We start from the raw sequence: 17527 nt of genomic DNA, 5'->3' as shown, positions 1-17527 counted from the left end.
GGCAGAGACAGAGAGAGCAAGCGCGAGCAAGAGAAAGAGGGAAAGGGGAGGGTATGGCAGGATTTAGGGTTCAAGTGCATGTGTAGAAAATGGCCTGAATAAAACAGAGAGAGAGCAGAAAGTAAGCAAGGAAAAAGGGAGGGAAAAAGAGGCAGGACACAAAGCTGAAAGAAAATGTATTAACCCAGGAATGAGGGTAAAAATGCAAGTCCAAAAATCGAACACTGGGAGAGTGAGAAAGAAAATATTCCAGCAGCCCTCTCCCCTTCCCTCTCTCCCCACCGACACACTCCTCTTCCTCTATCCCTCCCTCCTGGATATTTAATGAACCCCCAGTCGTGCTAGCTTTCCCTTCTCTCCTCCCACCTCTTTACACATAGGCACACACATGCACACACATACCCGGGCTGACTCCTTCCCTCACGCTATCCACTTTCGCCTGAGACCGCAGCAAACCCGGTGCTTTGTTTTTTTGGTTTCTTCTTTTTTATTTGCTTGCTTTGGGTTTTCCCCTCATGTACAGAGAGACTAGACCCACTTCACCCTTACTCTGCAGAGAGAGCTCCCCTGAAAACATAGGCCCTGGATTGTCCATGCATCAGACTGCATGCTACTAATTGATTTGTGCATTTACACCTCCCTGTTATTTTTGCTCTTTCTAAAAAATGTTTTGCTCGCTAACTTTAATTTTGTATTCAGTCCACTTCGACAAATTTTTTCACATACCCATTCTGGAAGACGGGACGAAGAAAAGAAGAGAACGCTTGCGGAATGCACAGATGAAAGGGGACAGCAGAAAAAAAGAGTGAGAAAATGGAGAGCATGTTCTGTGGGAGAGCAAGAGAGGTAGGAGAGAGAATACCGGCATTACCAAGAAACATTTTAGGGCGAGAACAGAAGGGGGAGAGAAGAAGGGAGGGATGTCTGGATAGGACTCTTCAAAATTGCAGGAAAAGGAGGAAAAAAGAGAAAAAGAAAAAGAGACAGAACTGGATTTATCTCCTAAACCTGTGCTGGTACTTTCTGTTCACTTTTATATTTATGCGCTCTCACTTTTCCAAATGTTTTATAATTCTTTCAATCTCCCTCTCGCCTCTGTGTGTCTGTTCGTATCCTTTTCCTCTTCATACACTCATCCTTTATTACTTTCTTTCTCTCAGATTCTCCTTTCTCCCGCCCTCCTCACGCCTTGCTCTATTTTTCAACTTTTTGCTTGAAAAATGTGTTACCTAGGATCCTAATCCTCCATCCTATCCCCTCTCTCACACTCCCTCTCTCCCTCTCTCTCTTACTCTCCCCCCTCTGCTGTTCTGTTACGTGGGTTCATATCTCATATGCTATCCTCGGTGCCTCTCCATGTAGGATTACCCTTGGTCACATTTAGATTAGGATTTTGGAGGGGGCTGCATTCAGAGCATCCAGTTCTGAGGGCCCAGTCACTCTTATGTGACTCCCTGTGCATGCGTGGGGTTGGGCCAATCACGTTTCATGTTATATATCAATGTGTGTATTGAAAGGATGTGTGTTATAATTCAACTTCAAGGGAGACATGAAGGGCATGGCTGGTGAGAACCAGGTAGTATTATTTTAGTATTACAATATAGGGCGATGGTATTGGAAGTTAGAAGTATAGGGTCGCCATTTCTCTCTTTTCGTTATACGCTCATCTTTTTCCCCTTTCCTGTCCCATCTTCCATCCGTTCATCCGGGTACCCCTTGATCTGTCCGTCCTCCTGTAACTAAAGACAATGTCCACAAATCAACATGTGGTCTGATGTCATCAATAGATCTGAGTAAATTAACTGCTGGTTCCGAAACACTGAAAGTGATAGAAATGTTTTTTTAAAGTTTGTTCGATTATCTTTCCTGCATTTTTGGGATGACTTGTTTGATGTGGGGATATTTACTGGTAAAGAGAGAGGCTTTGTATGTGCAGTACTTGACTTGGACTGAAATACAGTGCATTCGGAAAGTATTCAGACCCCATCCCTTTTTCCATATTTTGTTACGTTACAGCCTTATTCTAAAATTGATTTAAAAAAAAAATCGCATCAATCTACACTCAATACTCCATCAAATCCCCGAGCTGACAAGGTAAAAATCTGTCGTTCTGCCCCTGAACAAGGCAGTTAACCCACTGTTCCTAGGCCGTCATTGAAAATAAGAATTTGTCCTTAACTGACTTGCCTAGTTAAATAGAGGTAAAATAAAATATGGCGCTCTGTCAGAGTGACCTCCCTGACCAAAGGCCCTTCTCCCACTATTGCTCAGTTTGGCCTGGCGGCCAGCTCCAAACTTCTTCCATTTAAGAATGATGGGGACCATCAATGCTGCAAAAAATGTTGGTACCCTTCCCCAGATCTGTGACTCGACACAATACTGTCTCGGAGCTCTACGGACAATTCCTTCGACCTCATGGCTTGATTCTGTATCTCAATCCATGCGTTTGTGCATGGTGTGCATCTATGGCTGAGATTGTGCTACGGTATCTATAGTTGCGAAAGGTGTACATACATATTTGCAGGTGCCCCTGTGTGTGTGTGTGTGTGTGTGTGTGTGTGTGTGTGTGTGTGTGTGTGTGTGTGTGTGTGTGTGTGTGTGTGTGTGTGTGTGTGTGTGTGTGTGTGTGTGTGTGTGTGTGTGTGTGTGTGTGTGTGTGTGTGTGGTGCTATCTATCTGTTGTGTTCGATTGCGAGTATGCCTGTACGTAGGGCTGTGGCGGTCATGAAATTTTGTCAGCCGGTGATTGTCAAACAAATAACTGCTGGTCTCACGGTAATTTACCATTAATGAACATAAACACGTTTATCATCTCCTGCTTTCCACGCATAGCCTTCAAGCAGGTCTAACATGTAGGTCTAATAAATCAATTTAATATGGCCTACACCATCACAATAAACCCATTATTTATTTTAGACAGGTCTAAAGAAACATGATATGAAGAAAATGTAGTCTATTTCAGAAGAACAGAATAGCATACTGTGATGTTCAGTCCTGATCTGGCTATGTCATATGGCTGTGGGCTACACTAGTAAATTTAGCATACAAGATTTGCTTAGAATTCCGTGGCATTATTTGATATTTTATTGTACGAATAATACAATTGAACATAGCTGAATAAAATAGAAATACATTTTTTTCCAAACGATTTCCGAGGGCTATTCTGTGTTGAGCAGTTAACAATGAAACAGCTCCTCCTATTTACTTAATTTAGAGATATTTATGCAACTTTAGTTGTGATACAAACGTTGGGCTATATGTTTCGATTTTTTATACTTTCTAAGGGTGCGTGATTCACTCTAATGATGATTTGAAAACAGTTGCATGAAATGCATGAGCTCTGCTTTGTTTCTTGTGCAGGCTGCACACACTTCATCAGTCTCTCATTCACAATTTGACAAGCACTTAATAATATTCTCACCAGGCCACAAATTTCCTAGTTGCATCCCCCTTGTGTGGCCATAATTCCCCCTAAAAAATCTATTGCCTTTTGCAACCAAAGTGGCCATTGTGTCCTTGGGCTGAATATAATAATCATAATTCCCTTCTCCCAGCAACCATGCTCCGAATCACCTCTCACTCACATGGCTCTCAGAAATCTCGATGCTTATTTGCCAATGCCTTCACGTGATCGGGTCCTTCTCACAGCCATCTAAACTGGAAAACCTAACCTCTATCAAAATAAAAAGATGGCGGAGCCGCAAAAGTTATTCTGTGCAAAGGTGTTTATTTACAAAGTGATTCTGGAACAAAACAACAGTACTGCCATCAAACGTATACCTTATGGGACAACTAAAAACAATGCTGCCATATCCACAGCTCAATCCAAAATGCCCCTCAATGAACTGAAAGAGAGGCTCCTTTTGTAGGGGTAGCCCCTCCCCTCAGAACAATTAACACTAATTAATTAAGCAATTACCTATTCAAACCTTCATTTTCCATTTTACTAAACATACTAAAGTATATACATTGCAACACGTTTTTTTATGAAACAATATCACAATATAACATTTACAAAATTACATCACTACTGACAGTGTCTTTCAATATGCCCATTTACATTAATGAGCCATTCGGGACAGGCACTACAAAGTCAGCCCAATTCCCTTAGCTCGGGTCCTTATCCAGCATACCCGGAAGCTACAGAGATGGAGAGAGAGGAACAGAACAAACAAACAACGAGCTCATCTATAACGTCTAAGTATAATAAATATTGCTTATATTAAATATGATCACTTGTCTGTTTATTTCTTTATACCATAATCGGTTACTGACGTAAGTATGAAATGTATGTACTAAGATAGAGAAGTTAACTTGTGTGTCGACCCACATTGTTAACTTATCGGATAATGGAGCAGGGAGGAGTGATGAATGTGTGCGTGCGTTAAAGTACCAAATTCTGCCCACAGCCAGTGACGGACTTCTACGTCACAGCGCGCGTCCCTCTTATGGAATTCCGAGGCTCATATTGAAGATGTTAGAAATGTCCACATTTACTTTTCGTCAGCCAACAAGATGAGTAGGCCTAACAAACAGAAAACACACTAGCCTATGTCAATCTACTACACCTTATAGTACAAAAGTTGGCCTATTCTATTGGTCAACTTGTCCTTCTGTGCGAGAAATAAATATTCCAAACATACTCTGGGACAGTTGTGGGATACAATTGATCCCAAATTAATACAACCACTCGCATCAAAAACACGTTTAAAAGCAATGAGGCTGATGCAACAGATCAGAACGTTTAGCTTAAAATGTTGATAAACTATTAGGCTATTTCTTCACATTATATGCACAGCAATGCACACACGGCAGTAGGCTATAAGCCAAATGTTCCCAAATGCAATCAATTAGCGGGAAAACACTGTTCTCAAAAGTGACCACAAATGCGATTGTGCATAAAGGTGCATTTTTATGGTGAAAATGATCTGCCCCAAACTTGAAACCCACTCACCACCTATGTATGCCAGTTAGGCTCTACACCATTTGGAAAGAAGATTAATGGGCTTAATTTTAAAAGTTATTTGGCCACCTTATCAAAAAATATAGGCTAGGCTACATGAGGTGCACGACTACGATTTGAAAAAGTCGCAAAAAAAGGGGTGTGCTGTTTATGCCTTTCTGCACACACTGGACATCATTCACAAGTGATAGGCTAATATTGTCACCCATCTGACTGTTCTTAATTGAATCTTGTCTTTACATATAGCCTACTAAATAATATAATGTGTGTGAAATTAGTTTTGATTTAGAATGTACCATTAACATGCACCTGTCTCGGAACATGGGCAGGGGAAAAATTACACGTGTCATCTACGCACTTCAATTGTGAATGAAGGACGATTTCCCATGATTCATTTTCATGCAAGCCAAGTATGCTGTACTCCTGTTGTAAAGCGAAGCAATGTGCTTAATATTTGGAAAGTTGAAAAATAAATATAGGCCTAGCCTATAGAAAGCTGACGGGATCCTCTTCTTTTTAATAGAGGCCCTGTCACGTCCTGACCATAGAAGCTTTTATTTTCTGTGGTAGAGTAGGTCAGGGCGTGACGGGGTTTTGTCTAGTTTACATTTTATATGTTATGTTCTAGTTTCTGTTTTTTTTTGGGGGGGGGGATGATCTCCAATTAGAGGTCATCGTTGTCTCTAATTGGAGATCATATTTAAGTAAATGTTTTTTTCCCACTTGGATTTGTGGGAGATTATTTTGAGTTAGTGTATGTTGCACCTCTTCGTCACGGTTTGTTGTTTTGTTTATTCGTTTGTTTGTATGTCTTGCATTGTTTCACAGTTATAATAAAATGTGGAACGATACACACGCTGCGCCTTGGTCTCCTTCATCATACGACAAACGTGACAGGCCCTCAAAACTTTGTTTTCTCAAGCATAGCCTATAGAAATGTTGCGCAACATGAGCACATGGGCTCTCATGGAATGTTTGATTTGATTTTCAATTACATTTTCATTGATGTCAGAGTGATTAGAGGGACAATAGAGTGCTGAGTACCAGGCAGTTAGCAAGTTTGGTTGGTTACTAATGACCATCAGCAGCATCAGAGCTTGGAGAAGCCTAGTTACCTGACTAAACGGTCACGTGGAATTTGACTGTGGTCATGACTCCAGACCGCTGGTGTGGCGGTAATACGGTCACTGTAACAGCCCTACCTGTTTGTTAGGTCACTGGAAATAAGCTCTCAAACGCTTTTGGATTGAATTGAGCTGAATGCTGGACTATATTCCTGACACTTTACGGTAGACCCTGTTTTCAAACATTGTTGCACAGTACTGTGTCATGAGCTGTGTGTATGGATTGATCTTATTACGGCAGTTTGAGAGTTTCTTTACCAATTTGACTGGCTTTGTTATTTTTGTTAAATAGTAATCAGCCGCTATGCGTCAAGGACACCTGTGCACCCTTTGTATACTCTGCCATTACTTTATCTTTGTTATAGACTCAGTAGTGTCTAGAACTGTAAGTTCTCATTTATGTTCATTATGGATTTTGAGTGGTATTTTTATACAAACTGCTTGAGGGATATCATGTAGTAAATGAGTAAGTCCCTCACCAATTATTTTGCTGCATAGCAATAAATGTGTACTGTATAGGCCTACATAAGTACTTGAATCTGATCGACACGTGTTTCAGAATATCAGCCTTGTAGTTACGAGTTATATGTGCACAAGAGGTACCAGTATGACATCAATACGTGGCCTATTTTCTGTGCATGTTTTGTGCATAGTTATGGGATGAATTCACATGTAATGATTTTATTAATTTGCATTTGTTCAATAGTCTGTGTCCCTTTGTTTAGTGGCGTCACAGCCCTGACCCCACCATGACCTCCTATGCTTTTCAAAGAAAGAGGGGGAAAAACTCTAACAGTGGCTCAGCCGGATAGCGGTGCGGGCGCTCGTGATCAGTGGTAGTGAACTATATGGGTCTGCCCCTGGCATGGACTCAATGGCCCCAGCCTAGCACCTATAGTACAGTACATACCTGTGCTTGAAGTGGAAGAGACAGGTTGTAAATGACAGAAATAGTATATGCCTCAGAGAGAGGTTGACATCACATCTAAATACCACAGAGTACATTATTGTCATAATGTGTTTTCAAGCTAATATTTAGTTGTACCAGATGCCAAATTGAATGTACTAGATTTAGGACTCCCGAGTGGCGCAGCGGTCTAAGGCACTGCATCTCAGTGCTAGAGGCGTCACTACAGACACAAGTTCGATCATGGGCTGTACCACAACCGGCAGTGATCGGGAGTCCCGTCGGGCGGCACACAATTAGCCCAGCGTCGTCCGGGTTAGGGGACGGTTTGGCCGGGGTAGGCCGTCATTGTAAAATAAGAATTTGTTCTGAACTGACTTGCCGAGGTCATTAAAATCTACCCCATTTAAACATTTGGAAATCACACATCATCACATTATGCTGATATGGAAAATTTGAACAAATATAGTACAATGAATGAATATGCCCCAGCAGCTCATGTGATATTCCCAACATGTTGTGGGAATACATACACGCCCATAGCTCTGCTTTTTCTAGGCTTAGTCTCAAATGGAACCCTATTATAGTGCACTACTTTTGACCAGAGTTATATGGGGGCTCTGGTCAAAAGTAGTGCACTATATAGGGAATAAGTTTACCATCGATGTGTAACATTGTTTTAGCATCCAAAAGTTCCTCTCTACAGGTTCCATTCTTCTGTCTGTGAGTCTGTTGTGTTGCTCATTCATAAAACATGATATTCAACCGCATACATTAACTGGATCAATGCAGACCTCAGGACTTTGCAGGCAGGCTGTGTGTGTGGATGGGGTTGAATCATTGAGATATATAGGGGTTGAATGTTAATTTTCACCCACAGAAATCTGTTGATATATCATACACTGGTCATTGATGATATATACTGTACATACCACAAGTCATCGATTACAGACAACATCCCACCTGAGCTAAAGGGTAGAGCTGCCGCTTTCAAGGAGTGGGACTAACCCGGAAGCTTACAAGAAATCCCGCTATGCCCTCCGATGAACCATCAAACAGGCAAAGCGTCAATACAGGACTAAGATTGAATCGTACTAAGATTGAATCAGCTCCGACGCTCGTCGGATGTGGCAGGGCTTGCAAACTATTACAGACTACAAAGGGAAGCACAGCCGCAAACTGCCCAGTGACACGAGCCAACCAGACGAGCTAAATTACTTCTATGCTCGCTTCGAGGCAAGTAACACTGAAACATGCATGAGAGCATCAACTGTTCCGGAGGACTGTGTGAGCACGCTCTCCGTAGCCAATGTAAGACTTTTTAAACAGGTCAAGATTCACAAGGCCGCCAGACGGATTACCAGGACGTTTACTCCGAGCATGCACTGACCAACTGGCAAGTGTCTTCACTGACATTTTCAAGCTGTCCCTGACTGAGTCTGTAAAACCAACATAATTGAAGGAGACCACCATAGTCCCTGTGCCCAAGAACACTAAGGTACCCTGCCTAAATGACTACTGACCCGTAGCACTCACGTCTGTAGCCATGAAGTGCTTTGAAAGGCTGGTCATGGCTCACATCAACACCATCATCCCAGAAACCCTAGACCCACTCAAATTTGCATACAACCCCAACAGATCCACAGATGATGCAACCTCTATTGCACTCAACACTGCTCTTTCCCAACTGGACAAAATTTCAACACCATCTTCAAGTTTGCCGATGACACAATAGTGGTTGGCCTGATCGCCGACAACAATGAGACAGCCTATAGGGAGGAGGTCAGAGACCTGACCATGTGGTGCCAGGACAAAAACCTCTCCCTCAACGTGATCAAGACAAAGGAGATGATTGTGGACTACATGAAAAGGAGGACCGAGGTGTAGCAGGTTGAGAGCTTCAAGTTCCTTGGTGTCCACATCACCGACAAACTATCATGGTCTAAACACACTAAGACAGTCGTGAAGAGGCCACGACAAAACCTATTCCCCCTCAGGAGACTGAAAAGATTCATCATGGGTCCTCAGATCCTCAAAAGGTTCTACAGCTGCACCATCAAGAGCATCCTGACTGGTTGCATCACTGCCTGATATGGCAACTGCTTGGCCTCTGACCGCAAGGCACTACAGAGGGTAGTGCGTACGGCCCAGTACATCACTGGGGTCAATCTTCCTGCCATCCAGGACCTCTATACGAGGCGGTGTCAGAGGAAGGCCCTGAAAATTGTCAAAGACTCCAGCCACCCTAGTCATAGACTGTTCTCTCTGCTACTGCACGGCAAGCGGTACCACAGTGCGAAGTCTATGTCCAAAAGGCTTCTTAACAGCTTCTACCCCCAAGCCATAGGACTCCTGAACAGCTAATCAAATGGCTAGCCAGACCCCTCTTTTACGCTGCTGCCACTCTCTGTTTATTATCTATGCATAGTCACTTTAACCTACATGTACATATTACTTCAATTACCTCGACTAACCGGTGCCCCCGCACATTGACTCTGTACCGGTACCCCCTGTATATAGCCTCGTTATTGTTATTTTTAGTGATGCACCGATATGACATTTTTGGCCGTTACCGACGTCCGAAATTTTCCTTGCCAAAAAACTGATACCGATAACCGATATTAAAAAGTCGGTTATCGAAATGCCTTTTAAGCATTCTAGTACAGTTAAATTGTTAACACACAGACCGGTCTTAGGCACTACATCTCAGTGCAAGAGGCGTCACTACAGTCCCTGGTTCGAATCCAGGCTGTATCACATCTGGCCGTGATTGGGAGTCCCGTAGGGCGGCGCACAATTGGCCCAGCGTTGTCCGGGTTTGGCCGGGGTAGGCTGTCATTGTAAATAAGAATTTGTTCTTAGCTGACTTGCCTAGTTAAATAAAGGTTACAAGCACACACACCGCACTGACCAAAAAGTTATGTTGTTGGCATTTACATATGTCCCCATTACCAGTAAAACATAATCACAACCTATTTCTTTCACTTACTTGCTGTGCTGTTTCGTTGTTCATTTGTTCAGTCGTTTCATTCTCATCCAGGATTTCTATGGAACGCTGTTTAGGTCTTTGCGTGTCAAAAAATATACTATTTAACACTATTTGACGTGTCAAATAACACTATTTGATGTGTCAAATAAGCTTGTTGACCAATCAGGACCTGAATATGACTGCACGTCACATAATAATTTAACGGGTTTATACATTTTTTCGTAGTTATAACACATTGATTACACTATCACTCGTATTTCATACGTCACAGCGATTCATGGATACGTATGCTATGATGCTGATAAAGTTGTCTCGCGCACCTACAGTGCTGGTCATTAAAAAAAGCTAGCTAGGTCATAGATGCAAACAATTTTCTTCCCCAAAAACATAGCAAAATGACAATCTGTTTCAGTAGCTATAGTTAGCTCGCAAACTATATAGCTAGGTGTCATCATCTAAAATAACCTTAATTTATAAGACAGTTCTTATTTGATTACTGGTGGTCGGACCCATCTATGTGAAGCTAGCCACAATAAGGATTAGCCACAATAGTGGACTTTGCGGTTAGCCTTCAAAATAAAAATGGCATAATTCTACTATTTGTATTCATTTGCATTACTATCATTGACATACTGTTATTTTGAAGGCAAACTGCAAATTCCACTATTGTGCCTAATCTTTATTGTGGCTAGCTTCACAACACATAACCTGGGGCGATCGAGCCTCACTAGCCAGATGAAGCTAGCTGGCTGCTTATAACTTTAGCTTTGGGCGACAGGGTTAAGTAGCTGGCTGGCTATTTATTTTCATGAACTGAAGTTCAATTTCAATAGGCGACCAACAAGTGGCAACCAAGCTAATACTTACTCACAAGGATTCCTAAATCATTGCTAAGAATAATGAAAATGACTGCAGGTTCTACTGGTCATTGTTTTCTGGCTGGTTGTATTGGTGCTGGCTAGATACCAAGCTAAAGCTAGCTACCCCAGAAGTTGTGGTCTAACAAATGATGCTTTATTACCAACGCGATATTGTAAACACATCGTTCGTGGCCGGTGTTTGCAGAATTTTTTTGTACAGCTCTGACAGTGCTACTGTATATTTTTTGACATGCAAAGACCCAAACGGCGTTCCATAGTATGTATGTCGTGAAGCTAATAGCAGTGACACTATTATTGTATAACTCCGGTAGGGCAACATTTGAAAAATAGCGCACTTTGTAGTGTGTACCAGTGCTCGATCAGTCGGCGAAAGCCAACATCACCCACGACAGAGAACGGTTGATTGTCAAGGGTAATGAATTCCATTATCTTGGCTTTAATGGATTAAGCCTTTGAGTTGTCTCGCTGTTGTTACTCTTTCAAATGACTGCTCAAATTGTTGAGTGCTCGATCCACACAGCAGACATTGTGGGCTAGTTTAGGAATGCTGTGTTGCACGTATAGTGCCAAATTTTACGTGGCGTCATTACGTCATGTACCTACGTCATATAGGTTTTGCACATCGGGGCGTTAAATTAGACATCGGCTGACACTGATGTTGGAATTTTTAGCTAATATCGGCGGATTCCGATATGTTCACAGATATATTGTGCATCCCTAGTTATTTTACTGCTGCAGTTTAATTATTTGTTACTTTATTTTCTATTTTTTACTTAACACTTTTTTTTCTCAACTTTTTAAAGCATTAAAGCATTGTTGGTTAAGGGCTTGTAAGTAAGCATTTCACTAAGGTTGTATTTGGCACATGTGACAAATAACATTTGATTTGATTTGAAGTGGACATGCATATATAACATAGACATATTTGGAAACAGACAGGTGGATGTACTGTTAAAACAACAGGCAGCCTTACAGACAAGCAAAGACAAATATAGAGAAGACAGAGGCTACCTTTCTTCAGGTGTAGAAGCATACATCATTCGAACGGGACGTTTTCAATATAACAAAAGACATTACAAAAAATGGTGAACCTTAACTTATAGTCAGGATGTTTGTTTCTCTTTTTCAGACCTGACCTACGCATCCAACATAGCCACTCCCATTCCATATAGCCCAAGACCTGAAAGGTAAGGAGATATTTTAATTTTCACTGAAAATTAACCAACACAAATCATCCATCATACTTCACTTACCCTTCAGGGAAGTCATGTGAATGTGAATAGAAGTGCCCTATCGGTCAGGTTTTTCCTCAAACATCCAGCAGTGAGGAGGATCACTAGGTCAGCCATTTTGAGCTCTGAACTGATCGACCCATTGATTTACCATCAGAACAATTGAATTAAGGTTGTTCTCCCACAAAAGCTTAATAGCAAAATAATATGATCTACAGTGATAGGTATTTCATGTCACATTTGAGCTTTGTACAAGGGGGGTTGCATGTTTGGTCTTTGACACAATGTATCTCTTACTGAGTTACAAGTGGTGAGGTTGCCAGTTGGTCATGTCCTGGCATTGTAAGTAGTGAATTGCTAGGGAATCAGGGAGAAGCAGAGGGGTATAAAGAAGAGCTTGTGGCTTTGAGAAGCTTCACATTACATTTTTGTCTTTGTGTTGATGTAACCCCCCCATCCCCAACAGGAGAATAAGAGCTACATTCTGCCTCAGCGACACAATAGAGTCCTTCATATCCAGATGTTGTCACAATGTGTTTTTGTAGCGCCATACAGTGCCTTCGGAAAGTATTCAGACCCCTTAACTTTGTCCACATTTTAATACGTTACAGCCTTATTCTAAAATTGATTAAATAAATAAATATCCTCAGCAATCTACACACAATACCCCATAATGACAAAGTGAAAACAGGGTTTTAGAAAATCTTCCTAATTAAAAAAATAAATATAAAATAATACCTTATTTCCATAAGTATTCAGACCCTTTGCTATGAGACACGAAATTAAACTCTGGTGCATCCTGTTTCCATTGGTCATCCTTAAGATGTTTCTATAACTTGATTTGAGTCCACCTGTGATAAATTAAATTGATTTGATATTATTTGAGGCACACACCTGTTTATATAAGGTCCCGGTGTTGTCAGAGCAAAAACCAAGCCATGAGGTCGAAAGAATTGCCCGAAGAGCTCCGAGACAGGATTGTGTCGAGGCACAGATCTGGGGAGGGGTATCAAAAAATGTCTGCAGCATTGATGGTCCCCAAGAACAAAGTGGGCTCCATCATTCTTAAATGGAAGAAGTTTAGAACCACCAAGACTCTTCCTAGAGCTGGCTGCCCGGCCAAACTAAGCAATCGAGGGAGAAGGGCCTTGGTCAGTAAGTGACCAAGAACCCGATGGTTCAGAGCTCCAGAGTTCCTCTGTGGAGATAGTAGACCATTCCAGAAGGACAACCATCTCTCCAGTAGTCCACCAATCAGGCCTTTATGGTAGAGTGGCCAGACAGAAGCCAATCCTCAGTAAAAGACACATGACAGCCCGCTTGGAATTAGCCAAAAGCACCTAAAGGACTCTCTGACCATGGGAAACAAGATTCTCTGGTCTGATGAAACCAAGATTGAACTCTTTGGGCTGAATGCCAAACGTCATGTCTGGAGGAAACCTGGCAGCATGGTGGTGGCAGAATCAACTTTCATTAGATTCTACTGCACTGTACTGTTGGAGCTAGGAACACAAGCATTTCGCTACATCCACAATAACATCTGCTAAATATGTGTATGTGACCAATACAATTTGATTTGATGTTCTACAGCAGCAAGGACTGGGAGACTAGTCAGGATAAAGGGAAAGATGAACGGAGCAAAGTACAGAGAGATCCTTGATGAAAACATGCTCCAGTGTGCTCAGAAGATTCACCTTCCAACAGGACAACAACCCTAAGCACACAGCCAAGACAACACAGGAGTGGCTTTGGGACAAGTCTCTGAATGTCCTAGAGTGGCCCAGCCAGAGCTCGGACTTGAACCCGATCGAAGATCTCTGGAGAGACCTGAAAATAGCTGTGCAGCGACGCTCCTCATCCAACCTGACAGAGCTTGAGAGGATCTTCAGAGAGGAATGGGAGAAACTTCCCAAATACAGGTGTGCCAAGCTTGTAGCGTCATACCCAAGATGATTCGAGGCTGTAATCGCTGCCAAAGTGGCTTCAACAAAGTACTGAGTAAAGGGTCTGAATACTTATGTAAATGCAATACTACAAGTTTTTTTTTGTAATACGTTTGGTAAAAATTCTAAAAACCTGTTTTTGCTTTGTCATTATCGGGTATTATGTGTAGGTTGATGAGGGAAAAAATATATTTAATCCATTTTAGAATAAGGCTGTAACAAAATGTGAAAAAAGTCAAAGGGTCTGAATACTTTCCGAATGCACTGTATCAACCTCTCACTCATTCTTCCTGCTTCGCTGTCTTACTTTCTGCTGAGAGAGAGAGAGAGAGAGAGAGAGAGAGAGAGAGAGTGGCCAGCCTCTGGACAGACTGACAGATCTTTGAAGTTCTATCACTGCCTAACACCGAACCCAAACTGTCTGCGTGCGTGCACTATCGTGTATACATTTATTTTGTCCCCCCACACCAAACGCGATCACGACACGCAGGTTCAAATATCAAAACAAACTCTGAACCAATTTGGGGACAGGTCGAAAAGCATTAAACATTTAGCTAGCTAGCTTGCAAGTGCAATTTGTTCTATTTAGCTAGCTTGCTGTTGCTAGCTAATTTGTCCTGGGATATAAACATTGAGTTGTTATTTTACCTGAAATTCACAAGGTCCTCTACTCCGCCAATTAATCCACACATAAAACGGTCAACTGAATCGTTTCTAGTCATCTCTCCTCCTTCCAGGCTTTTTCTTCTCTGGACTTTATATTGCGATTGGCAACTTTCGTCTTTCAGTCACCCACATGGGTATAACTAATGAGGAGATGGCACGTGGGTACCTGCTTCTATAAACCAATGAGAAGATTGGAGAGGAAGGATTTGCAGCGCGATCTGCATCACGAATAGAACTGATTAATATTTTAGCGCCTGGCAACGCAGACGCTCGTTGACGCAATAATTGAATAATATAGATTTCTACATTTATTTTGCAGCGCACGCGATGCGAGCGGTGTAGTCATTGTATAAGGTATGTGTCTCTCTCTCTCTCTCTCTCACACACACACACACACACACACACACACACACACACACACACACACACACACACACACACACACACACACACACACAACGATACTTGTGTGGACTTTTTATCCTAAACCTAAACCTAACCCTTACCTTAAACCCTATATCTAACCCTAAACCTTAAACCTAACGTCTAAGACTAAAATAGCCCTTTTAGAAGTAAGGACCAGCAATCAAGGATATCTCATTTTTGTGGGGACTCCACACACAAACACACATACACACACACAGTCAGCCAGCCAAGTATCCCTTTCACCGGTCTAACAGAGAGAAATTGCCAAAGGTGGAAATTATAGTGTTGGCTCAAGGAGGTCGAATTAAGCAGTCCTGATGGTTACAGGACTGTTGAGCTCTTTGCTACGGACAGGTTTGTGTCAGTGGATGCGTCCCAAATGGCACCATAATCCCTATTTAATTCTTAGTGCAAATTTAGACAAATTAAAAAGACCTAGCTAGCTAAAAGACAACGTCAACCAGTTCCTTTAAAAATTGCCAAGTTCTTAGTGCATGGAAAGGGGTCTGGGAATATGGCTTAATATAAACAGTGTAGTTATTCCCTCCGCAAGGCAATCAAACAAGCGAAATGCCGGTACAGGGACAAGGTGGAGTCGTAATTCAACAGCTCAGACACGACACGTATGTGGGTCTATAGGAAATCACGGAATACAAAAACAGCCACGTCACGGATACCAACGTCACGCTTCCGGAAACTAAACACATTCTTTGCCAGCTTTGAGGATAATACAGTGCCACCGTCACGGCTCGCTAACAAAGACTGCATCCCCCCTCTCCTTCTTAGTGGCTGACGTGAGTAAAACATTTAAACTTGCTAACCATTGCAAGGCTGCTGGCCCAGATGGCATCCCCATCCTCAGAGCATGCACAGACCAGCTGGCTGGTGTGTTTACGGACATATTTAATCGCTCCCTATCCCAGTCTGTTGTCCCATATTCTTAAAGATGGCTACCATTGTTTCTGTACCCAAGAAGGCAAAGATAACTGAACTAAATGACTACTGCCCTGTAGCACTCACTTCTTTCATCATGAAGTGCTTTTAGAGGCTAGTCAAGGATCATATCACCGCCACCTTACCGGCCACCCTAGACCCACCTGTTTGCGTACTGCCCCAAGAGGTACACAGATGACGCAATCACCATCACACTGCACACTGCCCTATCCCATCTGGGCAAAAATAATACCTATGTAAGAATGCTGTTCATTGACTACTGCTCAGCATTCAACACCATAGTGCCCTCCAAGCTCATCATCAAGCTGGAGGCCCTGGGTCTCAACCCCTCCCTGTATAACTGGGTCCTGGACTTTGATGGGTCGCCCCCAGGTAGTGAAGGTAGGAAACATAATCTCCACTTCGCTGAACACTGGGGCCCCACAAGGGTGTGTGCTCAGCCCTCTCTTGTAGTCCCTGTTCACCCACTACTGTGTGGCCACGCACGCCTACAACTCAATCAAGTTTTCAGACGAAACAACAGCAGTGGGCTTGATTACCAACAGCGACGAGACAGCCTACAGGGAGGAGGTGAGGGCACTCGGAGTATGGTGTCAGGAAAACAACCTCTCACTCAATGTCAACAAAACAAAGGAGATGATTGTGCACTTCAGGAAACCGCAGAGGGAGCACCCCCTATCCACATCGAAGGGGCAGCAGTGGAGAAGGTGGAAAGGTTTAAGTTCCTAGGCGTACACATCACAGACAAACTGAAATGGTCCACCCACACAGACAGTGTGGTGAAGAATATGTACATATTCAAACCTCAGGAGGCTGAAGAAATTTGGCCTGTCACCCAAAACCCAGACAAACTTTTACAGATGCACAATTGAGAGCATCCTGTTGGGCTGTATCACAGCCTGGTACGGCAACTGCACAGCCCTCAACCGCAAGGCTGGTGCGGGGTGGTGCGGTCTGCACAACGCATCACCGGGCGGCAAACTTCCTGCCCTCCATGACACCTACAGCACCCGATGTCACAGGAAGCCCAAAAAGATAATCAAGGATAACAACCACCCGAGCCACTACCTGTTCACACCACTATCATTCAGAAGGCGAGGTCAGTACAGGTGCATCAAAGCTGGGACCGAGAGATTGTGAAACAGCTTCTATCTCAAGGCCATTAGACTGCTAAACAGCAATCACTAACTCAGAGAGGCTGCTGCCTTTATTGAGACTCAATCACTGGACACTTTAATAAATGGATCACTAGTCACTTTAAACAATGCCGCTTTAAATAATGCCACTTGAATAATGTTTACATATCTTACATTACTCATACCACATGTATATACTGTATTTTATACCATCTACTGCACCTTACATATGCTGCTCGGCCATAGCTCATCCATATACTTATATGTACATATTCTCATTCACCCCTTTAGATTTGTGTGTATTAG

At 42.6% G+C, this 17527-nt stretch overlaps 1 long non-coding RNA gene across 1 annotated transcript in view; it reads left to right on the top strand.

Moving 5' to 3' along the window:
* The first annotated feature begins 369 nt into the window (after window positions 1-369).
* LOC106570122 (uncharacterized) overlaps window positions 370-17527 on the top strand; it is a 55293-nt gene continuing 38135 nt past the window's right edge. The window contains exons 1-2 of the long non-coding RNA XR_001320617.3: window positions 370-846; window positions 11994-12051. This is a non-coding gene — a long non-coding RNA (uncharacterized LOC106570122). The remainder of the gene's footprint in view (window positions 847-11993; window positions 12052-17527) is intronic.

Source organism: Salmo salar, chromosome 14 (assembly GCF_965601325.2).
Source record: "Salmo salar chromosome 14, fSalSal1, whole genome shotgun sequence".
Lineage (NCBI taxonomy): Eukaryota > Metazoa > Chordata > Actinopteri > Salmoniformes > Salmonidae > Salmo > Salmo salar.
Note: the sequence above shows the minus strand (reverse complement) of the source record. Positions and strands in the feature narration are given on the sequence as shown.